The following is a 19,374-nucleotide window of genomic DNA, read 5'->3' as shown; positions in this document are numbered from 1 at the left end:
TGAGTTTTGTCACCCAACATGCCTTAAAGGGAAGTACACTCATTGCTTTAGCTGTATGCAGCCATCTAGCTGATTTGTTGATATGAGCATATCCACATACTCATATTGTTTATTATTTTGTATTTATCTTATAAAGATACACATTAAATAGTTTGAAACTTAGAGGTCCTTTAAATGAACAAGGACTGTTAAAATATTAATTTTCTTCAGAAAAATAAAATCAATATATTTGAAATGGAAAAGTATGGTGAAAGAACAACTTTCTGAACAGTAACTAGCTAAGAGGAAGCGCTGACAGTGAACTAGATAATTCTGAACTGCTGTATACTGTAAAACATGAATTCTTTAATCTTATAATCAACAATGCAGTATCAGTATGTACAGTACATACAACTATAGTACATACTGTAAAGTCAGTATCAAGATTTTGTAAATTGTAAATATTTAAATATTCATTGAACTTGGTGAAAACACAACATTTTTACTGAACAGTTACATTTTAGACAGCATGTACTTGCATTTTGTACTTGTACTTGTACTTTACAAATATAATAATAATAATAATAATAATAATAATAATAATAATAATAATAATAATAATAATAATAATAATAATAGCCAAGAATGAAATTGAAACCACTCTGGCAGCACAATGGCATAAGAAGAGCATAAGAAGATAAATATGAGGGGCTGCTATTCTGTATGTTAGATACTTTCCTAGTAAATTTAATGTATGTGTTTTCAGAAAATGTTTCAGATAGTGAGATATTACTGACTTCACATAATTGAATAGTGTTTGAAATGTCTCCATTATAGTGTGTGCTTGACATAACTGGATAATGAGGACAGAAATTAAAAGTAACAGCCTTGCAGAAACCCACAGCAGAGTGGTCAGCTCTTTTTTTCTGTTTAGTGGAAATGAGCAGCCTATACACTCCTTCCTGAGGAAATGCTGGTGAGCGTCTCTGAACTTTAGTTATTACTTCTACAGTACTCAGAGCTAAACGTTGAAATCGTTGAAACGTTGAAGTAGCATGGTAGTATTTTAGTGCATTGAGAACCAGTACATCAGATATCCAACATTACTTTTTTAAAGATTTTAGTTTGAACATTTTTGTGCACTCTGCTCTAGTTTAGTTTTAGGTTACAGAAATAACAATGTAAATGGATTAAAATTTCAATGGAAGAAATGATTCTGTCTCTGATTCTTTTATTTTTAATCATGATTATATTTAGCAATACTATAAGGTAATAACAGTATCTGTAGTAAAACAGTATGTCTAGTATATGCTGAAGTATAAATAGTTTTGGATTTCTTTTTTATTTTTAGTGCATTAATGCACATTTGTTTTAAGCCCTAGTAATCAATGAGAAATGTGCTGAAATAAAGGATGATAAATTATGTTCAATTGAAATCCATTGGGTAATGATACCGCATTAGGATAGGATAGTGTACATGAATAGCATTATTTCAGTCATACAAATATATTTAAATAAACAGCGTGCCTAATTAGAACAGAACTTCTCTCCAATCTGGTGCCATATAGCACACGTCTGGAACAGATCTACTGCTGTTCTAACTAGCAATGAACGATATGATTGTGCTAAGGTAGGAGATAGAAAACAGCACATTTGGGACTTTTTTACTTTATTATTCCCAATTTCTGATGGTGTATATTTGTCATTGCTGTTTTACAATTTTATTAACTGCCTGTCTTTTAATGGTAAAATTACTGAAATTCTGGTATAGTCTACAGAATATTAGATCTACAGTTCTACAAACTATAAATGGGAAAACCAGGATATTAGCACAAATTTATAATAGTTTTCATCTTCTCCATACAATCATGATTAACATAAATTAATGGTTGGCAGGGTTTGTACGACAGGTTGCCACACATGAGGTACAACAAATGCTAAACCGGAACATTTCTTTACTGTCAATGCCCTGAGTCTCAAATCAAATTCAGAGCTGGCGGATATCAAGGTGCCAATACATAAACTGTACAGTATATAATAAGTGACACACAGTAATTTCTTGTTTATCCATTTACAGTATTTTCTGCTACAGTGCTGTGATCCTACTACTAATGTTGGCTGTAAATGAGAAGTTTTTTCAGTTGATCAATTTATTTAGTTCATTCACTTTTCTGGCTGATTTTTTCAGTACAGTGTGTGCACTTTCAAATACACATGTCAACATCTTGATTAATTAATGAGGAAATGAATTTGATCATTTGCAAGCAAAACCACAGATTTGATATTGTACATGCCTACATGCTGGTCAGTTGTGAGTTTACTGTAAGGTGGTAACTTTTTTGGAAAATAAAGATACAGTTGAGATATATGCAATTTGCTTTATTAGAGGTGTGACTTAAATTACAAAGTTTTGCTCAAAGCTGTAAATAGTTGTATTCAAGAATCAAGAATAGAAACTATTATGTGCTTAAACTATGTACATAAACAAATTACACAGAAGAACTAATTACAAAATCAATTTAGCTCAGACACTAAGAATACACTTTAACAACGGTCTGCAGTTAATGACGTACATGTACTGGTCAAGCCGTTCAGGGTTGAAAAAGCAGAACCAAATTTAGGACATAGGACAGTTTCAGTTGTACGGTTACCCACTTAATCTTCGTTCTGTTTCTCAGAACAACCTAAACCACTAACTTACACATGAGCAGAAATATGGAGAATTAAAACATTAATTTAAACATGATGAACATGAAGATGTCAATATTCCCACAGTATATGGTAGAGAATGTGATCAATCTATAATTTCTATTTTTTTCTTTTTGCACACCGAACATTTTCTACCCTATTACCCATTAGAATGTTTGAAAGAAAAAAAATATTCAGATTCTAGCTTGATGTGAAGACTTTGATCAACAGGCTACAGTTGAAAACTACACTACTTCCATTTCCAGGCTGCAATGGAGCAAGAAGAACTTAATGTTGTCCAGTGATGTTTATACTGTGAAATCTTTCTTGTCTGTTAGGAAAATAAAAGAAACAATAGGTGGGAATGGTTGATTATTAAAATAATGGGAAATCTGATGGACAAAGGGGAAGCATGAAACACAATAATACTTTGTAAAGATTTACAGATTTCTGTTGGTTATTGAGTGTTGGGAGAATATGTGAGTTCAGTCCTGTCTGGATTCTAGCCAGCAGCCATGTTACTCTGCAACTTACAATTAGCAACCCACTGAAGCTAAGCAGGTGTGTGCCTGGTCAGTACCTGGATGGGGGAGGCCAGCAGGGGGTGCTCACCCTGTGGTCCATGTGGGTCCTAATGCCCCAGTACAGTGACGGGGACACTATACTGTAAAAAAGTGCCGTCTTTCGGATGAGATGTAAAACCGAGGTCCTGACTCTCTGTGGTCATTAAAAATCCCAGGGTGTTTCTTGAAAAGAGTAGGGGTGACACCCCAGCATCCGACGGCAGGTGGAGCGACGCGCTGGTTGGAGTATTCTCGGTCGCATTTAATGGCAACGTCAGCTCAAAGATTTAGTTCAAACCACCAAATGGAGATGGGCGTGCCAACAAGCGGACCCTGCTGATGCGGGATTGACGCTAGGATGAGAGAGTCCTGTCTGGATTCTCTAGCTCTCTCAAAGAGCATGAAGAGATGCTGCTTAGATTAATCTATGGAAGCCTGTTAGGCTAACAAGATAACATTGAGTTTAATACTTATAACATTTTAAATGTGCTAATTTTGCATTTAAATGCAATATATGGTTTGGTACAGTCTAAAATGCTACTGCTAAATAAATAGAGGTTTCCTCATTAAAGGGCCTGATTGTGTACTTAGTTTTCTAAATCCAGCCTATTGAAATGTCATTGTTACCCCACCCAATGCCCTGTCGCATTACAATGAAAATTGACAGGAAAAGATTTGGGGTGAGAAGCTGGGGGGCGCTCCTCTTCCTCTATTATTCATTTTTTTTCCTATTATAAGCTATCCACTATAACAGTCATGTCTAAAGTTGTGAGTTCCCTTCACCCCCTCCTCCTACTCTTTCTTTCATATTGCTTTTGCATCCAGGTTCCCTCTGAAGTAAATCTCACTTCTCCAATCTCAGGTCAGCAGCACCACCTTGTTCCCTCCTGGAGAGGTTCTCACACTGTTCTAAGCAGTTTTAACCTACTACAGATGCAGCCATTCAAAATGGGTGGGGTATTTCGTGGCATACCCCGGTGGGCGTGTCGCGGTGTCACGCGGTGTCACGCAGTGTCACGTGGTTAATCGCGCATCATTTGACGCTCTGCCGGAAACTATCCGGCGTCACCTTGTAAACCGCCAGGGGGAGCTTAACCTCTCATGTACAGCATTTGAGCTTTTAATTTTGAACTGTGTATTACAGCATGTTAATCATCAGTCATTAAAATGTTGGTATATTTTATGAAAGCAAGATTGCTCAGTTGGACAAAAGTACACAAACTACCTTTATCAGAAATATTTATGCATCAAAGCCTTTACCGAAGATATTACTAATAGTATTAATAATGGATGACTTTGGACAAGCTGTATACTCAAAGTATAATTTCTTTAGCACATTTGTACAAGCACTTGGAATCTGTCCAAGCCATACTTTGTCAGGCATTTTGTTTTACTTCAACGGGCATAAAAACTTCCTTGCTTTTAACAGGGCGTTTCATAATTTCTAACTACGAAAATGATTTAAAATGCGACACTTATCATTCAACTAGAGCTCAAAATATCACAAGGATCCTCAAGAGCACAGCAAAGACTGTATTAAAAGATACTTGTATGTATCAATGTTTTCTTTTCTGTATACCAGATTTTATGGAACCACTTAAGTAAATTGCAAAAATGCACTTGGAATCTGTCCAAGCCCTCCTACAAAAATTATTTAAACTGCGACACTGATCATTCATCATTCAATTAGATTGCTCATAAACCTAATCGCTTTTTCTACATAAACACAGCGTGATTGCTCTCTGAAAATGCTTTTCCTTTATATTTAGGCTCAGATTTCAACTATAGATCGTATTATTATAAACTTTCTTGGAAAAATGTATTTTATGTAAACCATGTTTGCTATTAATTCATTTAGGGCTAAAATACGTTCATTGTCTTCCAATCGAGTCGAGTTGACATTGGAAGCTTGCCACACCCGGACTGTTAAACCAACGCATTAGCACATCAAAGCCCATTGAGGGTATTGAGCCAGTATTGGCTTTAGTATTAGCCATACAGAACATTAAAGTGCCCCTTTTCCATTCAGCGGGTGCCTGAGCCGCTGTGTCCTATCTTCTGACAGTCGCCGTTGTGAATGTCTGTAGAGTGTATCTTATTTTTAGTACTATATTTTTGTATTATATTCCCTATTAATCAAACTCTAAGAGTATGTATCGGCTTGTCCCCTCCTCCCGCCCCTCTCTGTGTACAGTAGAGCCTCCTGTCCAGCCAGCACATGTCCACAGACATTCACAACAGCGACATATCATAGAACGTTTGCACATATAGTTAAATTATTAGTTGTTTTTCAGGAAGTTAAAAAAAACACTTGAATTTCTTATCCAGTCTCTCGAAATAAAGTTATTTTTCAAGCAATGCAACAAACGTCGGGCAATGTGTTTTTTTTAATCCAGCATTGACAGCCACATCTTAAATTCTGTCAGTCAGGTCTTTTTTTCTCTAGTTGAATTGTGGATTACACATCACACGACTTTAAAAGCTAGAAAGATAGGTTTCGATTCACATTAGCTGGCGAGCCTTGTTAACAAAAAAACTAATAATAATGTAACATGCCACTGTTTGTTCATGAACAAAATTAAACTGAGATTTCCTTAGATACGCGATTAAAAAAAATATAAAAAATTTTGAATCCCCGGCGGAACACATTCCATAAGAATCAGCGCTTTTACAGTATATATCGCCTTTAAAGGTGACTTCTCAAAACGCTTTACAGGATAAAAACAACAGGAACAGCAACAACAGCAATATTGTATTTCATTGCACTTTGAAAACCAAGTAATAACTTAACTATACGTGCAAACGTTTCATATGTTGCTGTTGTGAATGCCTGTGGAGTGTATCTTATTTGCCTTGAGTCCTGGTTATCTCTCTCCCCCTCCTCCCTCTCTCCCTCAATTCAATTCAATTCAAGGTGTTTTATTTGCATGACAGATGGGTACAATCAGTGTTGGGTATGTATATTTTGATATTTACTCCCGGCGCGGCACCGAGGGAGCGTCTGCATTTATAACTTAGTTTTTAAAATTAGTCAAGCAATATGAAGCATCTCCTTTTACTTTTAAGTCCCTTAAAAAAAACTAACACACAGCCCCACCAGATTTGACAACGCTATAAAAACGCTATAAAATAATGTGACTAGGCACAGAACAAGTTTACAGCACAGTACAATAATAAATGCTGACCATTACTATAAAAGCATAAATTACCTTACACTCAATTTAAACACAAGCTGTCTTTCTGTATGAACCTCTAAGCTGGTTTATACAGAAATGTAGAAATGCATTAGCCTGATTATGATTAAAAAACACATAATTAAACACGCGTTTGCGATTTAAATCAGAACACGATTTAAATCAATATAAATGTTTATATTGTAATGCATACTGTCCAGCCTCCATTTCTCTATAAAAATTTACTCTATTGCACACACACACAATAGAAGCAGGAACCGTTGTCAGAAGGGAAGAAGGTGACTATTCATTGTTATCAAAAATGACTTAAAATCGATCATGTTGTGATATTTTGAAATATAAAAGTCGATTGATTGTCCATAATATCGCTATTCTACTTTTCGAAGAAATGTTTGTTAAAAGAGAAGTCCAGCACCAGCTGGATTTGAACACACAACCTGTGAGTTGTTAATCAGGCACGTAGACCAGTAGGCTACAGGGGAAGTCGCATGAACAGGGAGGCGAAACAGCCCTACACAGCCCTGTCGCAGTACACGAATATAATCATATCGTTATTAAATTCCTTAGATACGCGATTCCATATTATATTCCCTATTAATCAAATTCTAAAAGTATGCTTGTTGACTCCGGTATCTCTTTAGTTAAAGACTTCGATGCTTAAAATGTTTAGGGAGAAATGGAATACTGGTGTGTATTTTTTACTTTAAAGTACCAAGACCAGCCATATACAGATGCAGCCATTCAAAGTGCCCGGTACAGACACGTACCGGAGGTAATTGGCTACAGCGTCGTGCATCGTGACGCGCGATGACGCAAAATACCGCGGTACGTGATTGGTTGACCGACAGGGGCACTCGTGGTCCGTTGGTCTGTCGTAGAAAGACTTACTGTAAACGTCTTTACTGTGCCCGTTGTAGATATTGAATTTTACCACTGAAGGGAAATCTTAGTAGCTGAGCATAAAAAGAATAGGAGCATACTGTAACGCGTGTGAAAGCCATAAACAATATTAATTTTGGAACATAAACATACAGTATATAGCTGGTCTTGGTACTTTAAAGAAAAAAATACACACCAGTATTCCATTTCTCCCTAAACATTGTAAGCTTCGAAGTCTTTAACGTGATACCGGAGTCAACAAGCATACTTTTAGAATTTGATTAAAAGGGAATATAATATGGAATTGCGTATCTCAAGAATTTAATAACGGTATGATTACATCCGTGTGCTGCGACAGGGCTGTGTAGGGCTGTTTCGCCTGCCTGTGCATGCAAGCTGTCTTGTAGCCTACTGGTCTAGGTGTGTGACTACCAACTGGCAGGTTGTGTGTTCAAATCCAGCTGGTGCTGGACTTTTCATTTTTATTTATTTATTTTTTAATCGCGTAACATAAACATATTACCGTATGCAAACTGTACTGTATACAGTATGTATATGTATATTTAATGTCTTAACTGTGCCCGTTTAATTGAATTTAAAAAAATTATTTAACACGAACATTAAGCTGTGTACATCTTCCGCCTGAGAACAGTCACCTGTTGCTACCCAACGCAGAATGGTGATTGGCTGACACCATCTGACACCCCTCTGATTGGAGAAAAAAGACGTGCTGGTTTGCTATACATACTGTACCAGGAAGAGGATTTCTTTCTATTCAAAATGTGTATTTTAAAAGTTTAAGAAGTAAAAACCTTACAGCGTACACAGATTTCTAAACTGATCAGGATCGTTATCTTTGTCTTATGCATAATAATGTTCACCGCTCTGTCCAGCAAATTAATAATAAACTTTATTTTATATAGCGTTTTAAACGAATAAGTAATTAGATTGCTCAAAAACCAAATCACTTGCTTTTTCTTTTTATTTAGGCTCAGATTTCAACTATAGATCGTATTATTAATAACCATAATAGCAACCAACCAACAAAAACAACAATATAAACATAATACCAACCAAAAACATAGATAACAACCACAATACAAAATCAAATATATCAAACCATTTTACTCTCGCAAAGTCCTCCAATTATCATAATCCCGCCCCTTATGCAAAACCAAACCTTCCTCCCATCCCAGTTTATCCTGTTTATCATAAACAAAATCCACCTCAATTTTCAACATAAAGCATTACACAAAATCAATACCTCAACACTCCATACTCAACAACGATAATTCACAAACAGCCAGAACATGTAACTACACATTCCCAAACAGACCTAATTTCCATAACCCCGCCCCTTATGCAAAACCAACATCCCTCCCCTGTTCTCTCTCTCCCCTGGCGGTTGTAATTGTTTTTATTTTCAAATAAATTTTAGCAAAGTCATGTATTTTAAAAATCTTAAGATTTTTATATTTATGTCTTTATTTAGTGGTTTCATTAGTGACAAAGGCTTAACTTTCTTGGAAAAATGTATTTTATGTAAACCATGTTTGCTATTAATTCATTCAGGGCTAAAATATGTTCATTGTCTTCTAATGAAAGAAGGGATCCTTTCGCCGTAGTCGGGAGCCTAGCCTTTAACTAGTAAGTACTGTACTTACTGGGTTTTTGAGGGGGGGGAGGTGTCTTTCGCTGGAAATCTCTCCTCCTACTTTGAAAATACCCGTGAAACCGGTTCAATTCGTCACAGCCAGCACTCCTGCAGAGAGGGGGGTTGTAGTTGCAGTGTATACAGTACACGCGTTATGCTCTTCGTTAATGTCTAAGCCGGAACATATCATTATATCTCATTTTGTATTTCTTTTAAAAAAATCGTTTTCCCAGCCTAACAGTATTGTTTTTAACCTGTAAAGCGCTTTGAGGAGCCACCTTTAAAGGCGCCATATACAATAAAGTTCATTATTATTACTATTGTAAATTTGCTGGACAGAGAGGTGAACATTATTACACAGAAGACAAAGATAGCGATTTACGTTGCATTGTGTATCGTGCTGCTTTAATACAGTTTTAAATAATTGAAAGTCTAAACAGTATCAGCTTTATTTAGGGGTTTTAAATAAAGGTGATTTAAACGCGATTTAAATCAATATAAATGTTTATATTGTAACGCATAGGTGACTATTCATTATTATTAAAATGACTTAAATTCGATCATGTTGTGATATTTAGAAATATACATTTGTTTGGTGCGAGTGAAGTTTTATTTAATCTCTGAGCCATACTGATTCTTCTGGAAGCCAGTTTCCGCCAGGGAGTAAAAAAAAAAACACACTATGGTATTCTCTCCAATGCAGTGCAGTTAAAAACATACCTCTGATGCTGCTCCTAAATGAATATCGTTTATGACCATCAGAAGCTTTATGCTCCTTTTCTTTTTTCCAGTGGATTGAACAGGGAAAGGCATTTCATGATGTACTTTTCACTGATGAAACAACAGTGGCTCTGGAACAGTTTTCAATCATGTCGTTTTATAAAAAGGGGAGATATGTACACGTTACTGTAGTTTAAAGAAAAAATACACACCAGTATTCCACTTTCTCCCTAAACATTTTAAGCATCAGTCTTACATGTGGTTATTTATTGCATAATTTAATTTTGAAAGCCACTGAGACATCAGGTACTACTGTTATATTTATGAAAAAGAAACAAAACAAAAAACATACTAACAACTGTGCCATCCTACTCCTTAGTTAATACATTTTATTATTCATAAACAGTTAACATTGTTAGCAAAATATTTTGAATTATATTTAACCCTATTTTTTCTTTAGTTTTGTATTTAACTTATTATATGATAGTCAGACTTAATGTATATTTGAACAATGAAAACATATTTTTACAAGATTTTACATTAAGCACTTAAAATTAATATGGTTAATAATAGTAAACTGTAACATGCTGTAACAAGATCGGTTAAACTGCGAAGAAAATGCTTTCAGAGAAAATGTTTCAGGTGTGAAGAACATAGATCTCCAATGCAATTTCAACCAAACCTGTTCCCACACACCCTGCCCCCACTACCATTAGAATATACACAAACATTTTAGCGTTTCATTCTGAGCAGAAGACCCTCACACCTGAAGAGTGCTGGCTGTGACGAATTAAACCGGTTTTACAGGTTTCAATCACAGACCATGTGACATGGGACTCAGTAAACTAACAGCACCACTGGATTTGATAATACCTAACCAAAATCCGCAATATGGAAACAGAACCTGTGTGACTGTTGATAGATGATGTACTCGTAACATTTTTTCAAGACGAACTACAACATTTAAAAAATGACTTGTATGTACTCGATATCTCTAATCAATCCACGGGTCCCAGCACAAAACGAAAGTAAAATGCATACCGTTTCGCGCTTCTTATTAGTTGCTCAAAAGTAATTTGACCGTATGAAATGCATAATATAAACCTAGAAACATATACGTGAGCAGTACTTAAGCACTGTAGTATCGGTGTTAAGACATACCTCTCAAATACTGTAAATCAAGTTAAAAATATCTCAAGACCGATTCTGGTCGTAATGAAACCATGTTTCGTGTATGTTTTCTTTTTCATCTTGAAATAACTAATTTCTAAATACCTTTTTCACTGTTAACATCTTGCAGCAACTTTGCGACAAAATATACACTCTGACAGTTCATCCTGCTACCAACATTAAAGAAAACAAATCTTAAGATTTCTATATTTATGTCTTTATTTAGTGGTTTCATTAGTGACAAAGGCTAAACTTTCTTGGAAAAATGTATTTTATGTGTTGCAGAAAAAACTGACTTGCTTTAACAAAATATGTTTACAAATCCTTTCACCTGGCATTTTCGTAGTTAGAAATTATGGAACGCTCTGTTAAAAGCAAGGGAGTTTTTATGTCCGTTGCAGTTCTTTTGCAACATGAATATAATTATATCGTTATTAATTTCTTGAGATACGCGATTCCATATTATATTCCCTTTTAATCAAATTCTAAAAGTATGCTTGTTGACTCCGGTATCACGTTAGTTAAAGACTTCGAAGCTTACAATGTTTAGGGAGAAATGGAATACTGGTGTGTATTTTTTTCTTTAAAGTACCGAGACCAGCCATATACTGTATGTTTATGTTAAGATTTCCCTTCAGTGGTAAAATTAGATATGAATATTCAATACTTAAACGGGCACAGTTAAGACATTAAATATACATATACATATTGTATACAGTACAGTTTGCATACGGTAATATGTTTATGTTACGCAATTAAAAAATAAATAAATAAAACTGGAAGGTCCAGCACCAGCTGGATTCAAACACACAACCTTTCAGTTGATAGTCACGCACCTAGACCAGTAGGCTACAAGACAGCTCGCAGGAGCATGCAGGCGAAACAGCCCTACATAGCCCAGTACACGGATATAATCATACCGTTATTAAATTCTTGAGATACGCGATTCCATATTATATTCCCTTTTAATCAAATTCTTAAAGTATGCTTGTTGACTCCGGTATCACGTTAGTTAAAGACTTCGAAGCTTACAATGTTTAGGGAGAAATGGAATACCGGTGTGCATTTTTCCTTGTGATATTTTAAGCTCTAGTTGAATGATAGGTGTCGCATTTTAAATCATTTTCGTAGTTAGAAATTATGAAACGCCCTGTTAAAAGCAAGGAAGTTTTTATGCCCGTTGAAGTAAAACAAAATGCCTGACAAAGTATGGCTTGGACAGATTCCAAGTGCTTGTACAAATGTGCTAAAGAAATTATACTTTGAGTATACAGCTTGTCCAAAGTCATCCATTATTAATACTATTAGTAATATCTTCAGTAAAGGCTTTGATGCATAAATATTTCTGATAAAGGTAGGTTGTGTACTTTTGTCCAACTGAGCAATCTTGCTTTCATAAAATATACCAACATTTTAATGACTGATGATTAACATGCTGTAATACACAGTTCAAAATTAAAGGCTCAAATGCTGTACATGAGAGGTTAAGCTCCCCCTGGCAGTTTTACAAGGCGACGCCGGATAGTTAGTCACGTGACACACGTGAACCGCGTGATACCCCGGTGGGCGTGTCGCGGTATGCCGCGAAATGCCTCACCCATTTTGAATGGCTGCATCTGTACAGTACTGTATGTTTATGTTCCAAAATTGATATCGTTTATGGCCTTCACACGCGTTACAGTACGCTCCTATTCTTTTTATGCTCAGCTACTAAGATTTTCCTTCACTGGTAAAATTCAATATCTACAACGGGCACAGTAAAGATGTTTACTGTACTGTAAATCTTTCTACGACAGACCAACGGACCACGAGTGCCCCTTGTCAGTCAACCAATCACGTACCGCGGTACCCCGCGTCATCTTGCGTCATGATGCACGACACCGCATCCAATTACCTGCGGTACGTGTCTGGACCGCTCACTTTGAATGGCTGCATCTGTAATTCTCCTCCTGTCAGTTCCCTAAGGAAGAGGTACACAAGACAACAGGTCCCAAAGGGGTTCTCGGTGTTTCTGGGGACTTCACTTCTTTCTCAAGAGTCAATTAAATTCTTTCTTTCCATTCTCCACCCCTGGGGCAGCTGCTCTCAGAATTATTCCTCCGGTCAAGAGGTACTTTCTTTCATGGGGTTCTTTCTTTTTCCCCCTTGAGGGATTTTTTCCCAGTCACGAGGCAGTGCCTTAAAAGCGACTTTCAGCAAGTTAGGGGTCTACCTTCTCCTTTGTATTCAGGGTCCGAGGCCAGTTATGAGTCAGCACCTCTCAAGTGACTCTCAGTAAATCACGGAAGTCTTCCTTTTCTTTATCTACCCCTGAGGGTCCAGCTCCCAGTCATGAGGCAGCACCTCTCGAGCAACTATCAGTGAGTCAGGGTGTCTTCATGCCCTGGGGGCTGCTGAGTCAGCCAACCCATTAGAACCAGCATGGTCCGAGTGCTTCTTTTCTGTATTTTTCAAAACCCCTACTTCTTACCTTGAAATATTCACTAAATATAGTGCTAGTTTAACACTATTTCAGATAACAGTCTTAAATATACAAGCCTTTTTTCTTTCATTCTGATTTACAAAATACTATTTATATTACTAATAAGCATTTGCTGGCAGGCACAGCCAGGAATAAACCTGCAGCCAGTCTGACAGGACAATAGCAAGAATATACAGTATATGCCCTTAAAAAAGATATACTGTATGCCACTGGTATTATAGTTTCCAGATGATTTCTTCATAAATTTAATTGAGGTATTTTAAAAAAAAACATTACCCACAGCAAAATAATCGTGTCTAAATTTCACATTTTATTATATCTATAATGACAGTACTGATCCTGCTGTAAGAACCTCTCAGAAACCCTCAGATGAGATGATATCTTTTTCAATCTGGTGTAAATTAAGTCTATAGACTTTTTCCTGAGAAGATGAGAGTGAGCTTCTATGAGTTTTACTCATCAATGTCTTTAAACTTAGTGTAAATTTAAGACATTTTCACACAAGCATGAAAGTTTTTTTAATGTATTATGAACATTAAAATTTTGAATGGAGTTTTTTAAAGTTATATTTTCAATCAGATTTCCTCAAAAACACTTAAATTAAATTTCACAAACAAACATACCACAGTTACATAGTTGTATTTGCCTTAACTCCTTATCAGCTTTCAAGTTTTTAAGTATCCTTCACAATATTTATTTAAGTCCAGCTCTTAGCTCTCAGAGCTCTTAGCTCTCAGTGTTAGGAGCAGTTCTTTCTGGGCCCTATGCGGACGACACGATCCAGAAAGTGAAGAAACAATAGGGAAAAATATCATGCAGGAGTGGGTTCAGGAGACAGGGGGGCGTGTCCGAGGTGAGCAGGTGTCCAGGGGAAGTGAGTCCGGGGCAACAATCCAAGCATAAATCCAAAAGGGAAATCCAATACTGGAGGCAGAGTCCAACACCAGGGGATCCATCCAAAGTAATTAAAAACCAGAACCGGGTCCGGACCGGCGGGGCAGGGAATCAGGAACAGGAAACTAAAAATATAATGGAGCCAGACGTGGCAGGACCCCGGGCTCTCACGAAACGGGATTCAATGAGAAGCATCGGGGTGACGCCTGCATCTGACTTTACGTGGGGCAGAACTAAAACAGGAGCAGGTAATGGGGCAGAACAAGGAAGGGCTGGAGCGCCCTTAAGATGGGGAGTAGCGATTGTGACAACAATGTTTTCTTCAGCTTGTAAAATGCATGATAAAACTTGAATTCAATGCACCCTCAGGATAGGCAAGGACCCAACCTGGCTGCACTAAAACATCTTGAATAATTTGGTAAAAACTTTAATGAGCTAAATGACTTCCTGTACTTATTACCTTAAAGGGAGATACAACCAAATAACAAAGTATATACTAAATGTATGAATAGAATATCCCCAAAATAAAATGTATCACTGTATACTGTACTTGTCTTTCATAATCTTCTTTTACCTTCTCTTTCATAATCTTATGATCACAAATACAAGAATACTTTGCACTCCAATACTTCGTGAAGGTGCTTTGACTTTGTTGCTCAGAGCACCCTTTCAAGACTAAATGAAGATCTTCACACAATTTTGATTACAAACCCTAACAGACTTGGTATCTTGAATTGGTATCTTTAAAAATACCTAATACCTAATAAGTACTGTAATGAATTTATGTATACCAAATTAAACCACAAAAGTGGTGACCCTTGGGTTTGACTGATGCTCTATTCTGGTTTTAAAGGCAAATATAGACATGCAGAAGCTTACAGCAACTGTGATGTTATTAAATGAGAATGGTTTTCAGCCTTCAGTCTGCTGGTAAATTAGAATGCTAACAGAAAAGGCTCTGAGAACTCTCACCACTGTGCTCACAACTACATAGAAATATTTTTGTTGAATTTTTTCCCTGTCTTTAGGTGTGATTGACTTCTCTATAAATAAGATGGCTTGTGAGTCCTGAGCATACCAAATCTCCAAATGTAATAAAGACTGTGGTGCCAGCAGTCTTGATTCAGTAAACTGTGCTCAAGTGAACTCTGAGACTGCGCACATTTTTACTTTACAAATAACCCAATGCTAACTAACAGCAGCAAATTTTTCATTTTCTAATTCATAACAGTTAAAATAACTGATAATGAAAATCTTAAATAATAACAAAAATCCTTCTTTTCATTATGGGTTATTCAAACTGTAACCGATGAAACATTGTGGCAAAGTTGACAAAGCAAATATCACATAGTGTGTAGGACATCATAGATCACTGACAAAAATCCCATATAAATGTATTTCTGAGTTTGCAATGTAAGAAATTGTGAAAACAAATAATACTTTCTTAAAAATAAACCCTTTATATAGAAATCTTAAAAGCATTGCAAAGAACAAAGCAATACTTAACATAAATAATTAACGTCCATAAAACATGAGGATCACATTTATCCACACTAAATGGAGTTTTTAATGAAAGTTCGGGAGGAATGAAAGCAGCTGAGCACATTCGACACTAATCCTGACGTAAGCAACCGTTCTCCATATATATCAAAGTCACCCTCTCCTCTTCCTCGTTCGTTTTCTGCATGGTTCGTTCTAGCCTAGCTCGAATCCGTGCTCCCTTCTCATGGATCTGCAAATTCGCTGCTTCGATGAAGACCTTTTCTGCAGCACAGGAGACTCTCCTACCCCTCTCGTCCAGTCTCCCCCCCCCCCCCCCCCAATCCCCTCACCTCCATTTCATCGCCTCCTTCACCCGCTGTGCCACATCAGCGCCACTCATCTCCCAGCCAGTCCTCACAAGATCCAACTCCTCACCGAAGACTGCGTTCCGCCGTCGTAGTCCCTCTCTCATCACAAACCCAGCCTTCCCGTTCCTCCACGGCAAAATCTCCAAATAACCCCCGCTTCTCTCGAGGATGTCCCAGCCGCCGCGCTTCACGCACATCGGCTCCCCCTTCTCCTGGATCATCTCTCGCGATTTCCAACTGGACCGTAGCAAGCCTCCAGAGGATACTTTGAAAACATGGTGTCCGTTTTAAAAGAAGCGCTTCCAAAAAAGCTCTGTTTTCCCTGTACTTAACCGCAGTCTACACAGAGGAAACATCAGCTACACAGCTTCCCCCAGCGCCCTCCGATGACATCACCCGCGCCGCCACTCATCCCAACGTGAGAATCCCGAGGCCGTCTGCGCCTCTATCTTTCGCGTCTTCTGTCTTGTCTTGTCCTGATATATCCGTGTCTATGTCTCTTCCCCAACCAATCCATTCCTCTGCCAAACAGCTGCACCTAGCATCTTCCACCCAGCCTCCTTCCCTAAACTCCTTGCTGCCGAGTCTAAGGCCCCAGGCTCACGCCCCTCCCCAACCCCCTTCTCTGCTTAATCTAATTTCTGCACTCTCCTCAGTCTCTACCTCCGGCGTCCAACACGGCTCAAGCCGTGATCCGTCTAACCCCTCCTACCACAATCTGCTTTCCACTCTTCTTCCCTCCTCATCTTCTCCCATCCCCGGTGTCCAACACGGCATCAGTCATCCCATGCCTTCAGCCCTGGATTCCAATCTCCCCTTTACTAAGAGCTTTTCTCTCCAAACAGCCGTTCCTCTCCCAGCTCCTCCTAACGCACTAAAGTTTAGTCCTCCTCCCATTCCCTTTTTACTCTGGCAGCAAATTCTACGAGGTGCGGACGTCAATCTAGCTCACCTTCTCTCTTCCTCCACTTACATCTCCGATTCCAGAACAGTCGACTGTGGCTCGATTTCCGTTACTCTCAAATCGTCTGACCTTCACTCTGCTTCAGTCCTTCGAATTTCCGACTTCTGCTTGGCTTTCAGCATTTTTCGTGACATCATGTGCCGAACGTCGTCAGGAAGTCGACGATTACATGCACATCATCCTCGATCTATCTGTCCGTTTCGAGGGCTCCCTGTTCTACGATTACCACAAGCAGTTGTCGGCCAAGGCCGCTACCTGCCTACTCCAATGGAACCAGCGCACCTACTGGGGAGCCCTCGACATTGAGCTTTACTGCCGCACTTTTGCCGGCGTCAGAGCTCTTTCCTGCGACTTCTGTTCCTCTTGGACACATTAATCAAATCTTTGCCCAAATACAGTCCGCAAGCTCAACCCTGACTCTGCCCCTTCTCCCCCTCAGCATCAATTCTCCCGCCAAGTCTTCTTCAAACCTTCCCAGTCCAGAGACTTTCGCGGTCGCCCCATCGTGATTATCAGAGGCCAACAAATTTGCAACAACTTCAATTCCTCAACATGTACCTCTTCCCTTTGTCACTTCCTTCACATTTGCAGCTTCTGCGGCGAAGCTCACGCTCGCTCTGCCTGCCCCCTCCGGCCCTTCCATGCTCGCTCCACCTTCAGCGTTCCCAAATGACTACTGGCTTTTCTGTCTACCTCAATCGATATCCCCGCTCTTGCTTCCAAACTGCTCCGTCACCCCGACCCAACTTCCACCCACATCTTACTCGACGGCCTTTCCTTCGGATTCTCACCAGGCCTGTGCACACTTCCTTCTTCCCCCGTCTTTTGCAAAAATTTGCAATCTGCCACCGCTGATCCTCAGTCCGTTGATTCCTTGTTAGCATCTGAAGTCGAGAACGGTTTCATGATCGGCCCACTTGACTCTCCCTCATTCCCTGCATACCGAATCAATCCCATCGGTATGGCGGTCCATAAGTATTCCGGTAAAAAACGCCTTATAATCGACATGTCAGCCCCCCATAAGTCCCGCGTGCCAAGTCTCAATAGCCTTATTCCCAGTTCAGACTTCTCCCTCCACTATGCCACAATCGACCATGCCATTTCTCTCATCAAAATCGCAGGTCCGGGCGCCTGGCTCGCTAAGGCGGACATCTCCAGTGCCTCTTGACCCAGACTTCTGGCACCTCTTCAGAATTCATTGGCGGAACAAGTTCTTCTTCGCCGTCCGCCTTACTTTCGGATGTAGGAGTAGCCCAAAAATTTTCGATACCTTAGCCGAAGCTCTCTGCTGGATCCTCTTGAATAACTATAGGCTTCCTTTTCTCATCCACCTTCTCGACCATTTCCTTACCATAGATTTTCCTCACGCCCCACCTGCAAGAGCCTCTTCCACACTTATTTCCGTTTTTGGGAACCTAGGGGTACCTCTTGCCACAGACAAAACAACCAGTCCCTCTCATATAATCCAATTCCTTGGGATCACCCTCAATTCCATCAATTTCTCCGCCTCCCTGCCTCGCAACAAGATCGACAGGATCCAGACGTATATCTCGACCTATTCTTCCGCCAAATCTTGAACAAAGAGGGAACTTCTCTCTCTGCTCGGCCACCTCAATTACGCCATGCGTATCATTCCTCAAGGACGGTCGTTCATCTCCTATCTTCTCGACCTCGCCTCTTCCGTGTCCTCTTCTTACCACCACGTGAGCCTTTCAGCCGACTGCAAATCCGAGCTCAGGCTTTGACAGCTTTTCTTGGCTATGATGACCTCCTCTCCGACGCCGAGGATATCCAGCTTTTCACAGACGCAGCCCCCTCAGTCGGTTTCGGAGGCTATTATAAAGGCCAATGGTTTGTGGCCCCTTGGCCTCCTGAATTCTCTTCAATCCCTCTCGCCGACCAGTCATCAGCCTTGTTCGAAATATTTCCAATTGTCGTTGCCGCTTCTCTTTGGGGCCACAATTGGAAACAAAAATCCGTCCTTATCCATTCGGACAACTATGCGGTCGTCCATATAATCAACAAAGGAAGATCTTCATCTCGATCTATCATGAAATTTCTCCACCGCCTTAAATGGGTTCCTCGTGAAATTGAGTTTTTAATGAAAGTCCGGGAGGAATGAAAGCAGCCGAGCTCATTCGACACAGCTACTGCAATTCTCACTAATCCTGACGTAAGCAACTGGTCTCCATATATATCAAACGTCACCCTCTCCTCTTCCTCGTTCGTTTTCTGCATCCCTCCTCCACCCCCTCTCCACCTTTGCAGCTACCCCATTGGTTGCATGGGGGTCCTATCCTCCCCGTCCAACGGCCGGGAGGTTGGCCCTCAGCCAAG

The 19,374-nt window shown here is 39.1% G+C and overlaps 1 pseudogene; it reads left to right on the top strand.

Moving 5' to 3' along the window:
- Positions 1-16,241: 16,241 nt before the first annotated feature.
- Positions 16,242-19,159, top strand: LOC148658526 (uncharacterized; annotated as a pseudogene).
- Positions 19,160-19,374: the final 215 nt, after the last annotated feature.

The sequence above is a fragment of the Lepisosteus platostomus genome, chromosome 7 (genome assembly GCF_059453375.1).
Source record: "Lepisosteus platostomus isolate fLepPlt1 chromosome 7, fLepPlt1.hap1, whole genome shotgun sequence".
Taxonomy (NCBI): Eukaryota; Metazoa; Chordata; class Actinopteri; order Semionotiformes; family Lepisosteidae; genus Lepisosteus; species Lepisosteus platostomus.
This window is presented reverse-complemented; position numbering and strand designations above follow the sequence as displayed.